The sequence below is a fragment of the Vitis vinifera genome, chromosome 13, assembly GCF_030704535.1.
Source record: "Vitis vinifera cultivar Pinot Noir 40024 chromosome 13, ASM3070453v1".
NCBI classification, from domain to species: domain Eukaryota; kingdom Viridiplantae; phylum Streptophyta; class Magnoliopsida; order Vitales; family Vitaceae; genus Vitis; species Vitis vinifera.
The window spans coordinates 8937150-8941995 of record NC_081817.1 but is presented as its reverse complement, the minus strand read 5'-3'; the positions used below and the strand labels follow the sequence as shown (position 1 = coordinate 8941995).

General features: G+C 37.2%; 1 pseudogene; it reads right to left on the bottom strand.

The window, feature by feature from the left end:
- Positions 1–3241: 3241 nt before the first annotated feature.
- On the bottom strand, positions 3242–4606 carry LOC132254883 (UDP-glucosyltransferase 29-like; annotated as a pseudogene).
- Between the last annotated feature and the right edge of the window lie 240 nt (positions 4607–4846).

Here is a 4846-nt window from a genome sequence, read left to right as displayed (position 1 = left end):
TCCATGTACAATGCATTGGCCACTTGTCTAAGGCATTCTTGCTACTTTGGTAGTGCTATGTCATTCTAAGGCCCTCCTTGGTTGCAGCAGCATGCCATGACGTACATTATGCCCATGGCTCATCGATCTTCCTTGATGCAAAAGGTTGAATGCCCTTGTGCTAATGCTAGGGAAGGAGATGCTAGATCGTGCTAATCACACCTTGGGTTTCGGACTTAATAATTAGTACTCAAATACAACATAAGTGCTCCCAAAATTGGGGATATAAAAATTTAAATGTTGAGTTCTTGGTTGATTTTGTGCAAAAAAAAAATGTGGAAACCTGTTATAAATAGGTATACATCATGTATTAAACTTTGTAACTATTGGTTAACAAAATATGATCTGTTTCATAAAGAGAACTTGTACCACATTACTTTGCATATACCAAAACCCCATGGTTCACTAAGGGTAGTCCATACTACAAGTTTACATGACAAATATACATTACATCATTCCTTCAAAAGATTTAGTCTTCGTATTATACAAAGGTAAAGCCTCAAAACACTTTCAATGTGAACAAATAACATCCAATCAACAGAAAAGCAATGCTCAAGCATTATTTCTAGCATAAGTCTTCTGACTTACATTTAAAGGTGGAAGGGATAGGGCGAGTTCACAACTCAGTAGGAAAGTTTATAAACATCCTATGCATATCCTTAAAAAAAAAACCTTGAATTAAACATACAATAGCATGGATGATAAACAATTTATAACCATTAACAAATATGCAATAATGTCAAACATGTATGCATATTGTTGATGGTTTCATCTTTTCTTTTCCCCATTCATCCTTTCACACTTGATAAACTACTAACCCCCACCAATGTACACATCAGATGTCAATGCTCCACAAGATATTCGGTCATAATAATGACTATTCTAGAACTATCACCCAAGAGTAAGTCATACCTTGTGTCTTCTAGGACTCATACCTAAGGACATGACCAATCCCGTGTCTTTAGGGACTAAAACCTAGGGGCAAGACCAACCCCATACACCCACATCGGAGTGTCTTCCTTAAGGGCTTTAAGAACTTTCACCCAAGGACCCACGGTCCCACATAAACAATATATCAAAGGATAGTACCTATAACTTCACATAAACACTTCCCATATATCAATCAATTCTCTAGATATCATCTATCATTATTCCATATTGTTCTTGCAATGCAACCACATCATGAACCATTTCCTCAATACTGAACCATGAATCCTCATACCAATATATGTTCAAATATCATTGTAACATTTCAATACAATAAACCGAGATGCAGTGACACATTAAAACATTTCATGAAATAAAATAAATGACATGAAATTTCAATAAATGTTTCAAGAAAAGAAACCAAGATAAATCATGGAATGACATAAAATTCTCTACCTTACACCGACTTCCCCTTTGTGATTCTTCTATGTAGGCGATCTTTACCTATTACAAGGAACTGAAATGAAACAACATAATTTAGGTTTCCTAACCATGAAAATTTATACAGTTAAAACTTATGACATTTTCCTTTCTTACTAATTTTAATAACTTACTGTTGCTAATTTTAATTTTCATATTCTCTAATCTACATGCCCCTAGGTTTTCAAATCAAGTTTAAAATAAATTAAAGAATCTTTACAATGCATATTAAGATTCCCCAATTAATTACCAAACACTTTTTGTTTTGATTTTCCTTAAGCCTAATCCATTAGCAAGTCCCAAGTGTCCAAATAAACTTAATCACATGCTTTACTAATCTATTTTTCAATCAAACCAAACTAAACAAACATGTATGTTGATTCTTCCATCAATAAAATACTTAAGTTAAAACACTTTAAAACTTAATTAATTCTAATTTACAACTAAAACATCTTTATAACTAATTGCACTCAACTTTTAAACAAACTTTATCATTAATTCATTTCAAAATATCATTAGGAACCCAAATTTACCAAAATCATTAAATTTACCTTCTTCCTTACCTTAATTCTTCACTTTCTCTCTCTAGATCTCTCTCTAACCTAGGTTGGTACAGAGACAAGGCTACAAACGAGGGCTGCCAACCCCTATAAAGGAGTTCCCAAGCTGCCAAGCATGAGGGGTAGGCCATAAGGTTGCCACCAACCTCAAATCTCCAAAAATTGCTATTTATTCTTTCTAGTTATCCATTATTAAACCTATAGCTACCCATTAGTCCTTTAGGTTTTCATAATTCTAATTAGCCCCTAAGAACTTAATAAGCATGCTTAAGTCATTAACTAATCCCACTTAACCTTAATCAAGGTTTAATTCATAATTAAACAAGATTAGCACTAAATTAGTTTTAACATCTAATTAAGCACATTTAAGGTTAAATAATAAGATAATCATTATTGTCTATTTAATTCATTAGTACTATGTATTACAGTGCCCCATGCCATTGCGGCCATGTATAGGTTGTACACCATACATATTGTGGAGCCTATGTGTGTATACTTGTTGCTCATCTTAGTGCAATTGTTATGCTCAAGGTCATGCCTTGATGCCCCTTGTTGTAGCTCATGCCTTGTCTAGGTGCCCACTTCAAGTCACCTACCCTCTCCCCCCCTTCCCCCACTTAAAGAGCATTTTAAGCCATCTTAGAAATTGCTATAGGAGACATCACATATACTTGAGAAGATATAATGAATTTATTAAAAATTAAAAAAATCCAAAAATAATTTTTCCACTTCCAAACCTCCTTTTCAGAGTTCTCCTTTAAGGGGAAAAATACCGGCGTTGGCCAACTTGGCTCGTGCCATCTACTGCTATGCACAGTCCATGTGTGCTATGGGCACGGGGGCACATGGGTGTGTGGGAGGCATGGTGTGGGTGCCTGTGCAAGCCATACACTATGCCAACCCCTACTGTTGCTTTCCTCAACACTTTTTGCCTTTGTGAGGATGAACAAACCTCTAACACGTTGCCATTTTCCTAGGTGCCCTCTTGGGTGCAAGGTCTACCCATGAGGCCCTCAATGCCACCATCCCAGTCAAGGGGCTAAGGATTAAGGAATAACATGAAAAAAAACTCGAGCCATATCTACTTAATTGCTAAGGATTAAGGAAAATCAAATAGAACACCCAAATGTGAAGAAATTAACATAGAAGAATAGAAATTAAATGCCATTCAACAATACGGCATGAATCCAAATTAGATATAAATTGGCAATGTCACAGAAGCTTATTTCCATGCACTAGGCTGCACAAATTAATTTCTCCTTGCCACAAACTTTCGCCAGCTCCTTTGCTACCTCTACGATCTCTTCTTCTCCTATTTTTCTTATCTTTTCACTCCATTCTTTGGCTTTGCTCCTTTGATTATCTCCATCTTGCCTAAGAACCACTTGTTCAATCACTTTTGCTATCTCTTTTCTTTGAAGTCTTCCGCTCTGATCTCTCTTTACCTCAACATCTACACCAGTCAGCTCTGCAAGTTTAGCGTTCACTGGCTGATCGAGTTGCATAGGTAGGCCTATAATTGGAACCCCAAACTTCATACTTTCAAAAAGAGAACTGAATCCACAGTGACTCGCAAAACCACCAATGCTAGAGTGTAGTAGAATTTTTTTCTGCGGTACCCATCCCTCCACAACCATTCCTCTCTCTCCCATCCTGCTAAGAAACCCCTCTGGTAGTGCCTCTTCAATATTTACCTTTATGACCCAGAGGAAACATTACCGCCCATATGAATTTAACCTTGCTCAGATCAGAGCCCATAAGCTATCTCTTTCATCTCCTCCTTGGTCAGAAATCATTCAGTACCGAAGGAGACAAAAGCAGCTGATGATTTATCCTTTTTGTCAAGCCATTCAATGATATCAGTTCCCTCATCATCTTTGTCTGTTTGGTCCCCGATCAGTGGACAAAGAGCTACTGGCTTCTTCTCAATTAAAACAGACAGATAATCTATAGATTTTGCTTCAAATTCTCGGAAATTTTTTACCAAAATGATGCTGAATGATTGTTTCAAGTATCCAACAAACTGCCCATGGTCTTTGATGCCATTTGCAGAATCAAGAGCATTTCCTGTAATCTTTACCCACCAAAAATCTTCAAGAAAAAGCTCTGGAAAGGGGTATGGGGTACCGGGCTTCTTATCCAAATGAAGTATGAGAGACAAAAATGCAGCTCCCCCAATTGAAACCAGAACAGCAGGAATATTCAGTGAAGAAGCTGCAGCTGGTGCCCATGGCTGGAAGACTCATAGAAACAAGTCCGGCTAGGATTTTTCAAGCTATTGGCAAAGCTGGGACTTGCCATGTCAAAGGCCTTTTTTAAGGGTGGACATGAGATGTGGTGGGAGGTCCTTGGATGCGTGGTAGTGAGGAGGAAGTTCAGGCATGGATGGAAGATGGAGTTCTACTAGTTTTATTGAATGAGAGTCTTCTTCGATCAGTAAGTTTGCCTTGGATGAATCTCAGGTTAACAGGTGCAGAACAGAAATATATGCAGAAGTTTCTCCTTGAAAGCTTCTTAGCCATCTCTAGGAAGGGAGATAAGTGGCCATAAGCCAACCATGGCAGCATTACAACACTGATACTCCCATTTCTAGCATCCATGAAATCGTTCTTTGAGAGAGAGAAAGTATTCTTTGCTCTTTGCTTGGGAGAGAGAATATTTTTGCTTTTCGGTTTGATCCACTGGATATACACCGTGAGAGAATGAAAGGGCGAGGAGAGAGGATGAGTACTGAAACAAAAAGAAATGGAATCCCAGCAGGGTTAGTAAAAATAATTTTAATTTCTTTTATATTGCTATTTTCTTTAGTTTTTCTAAAAAATAATAGAGGTGAAAAAATG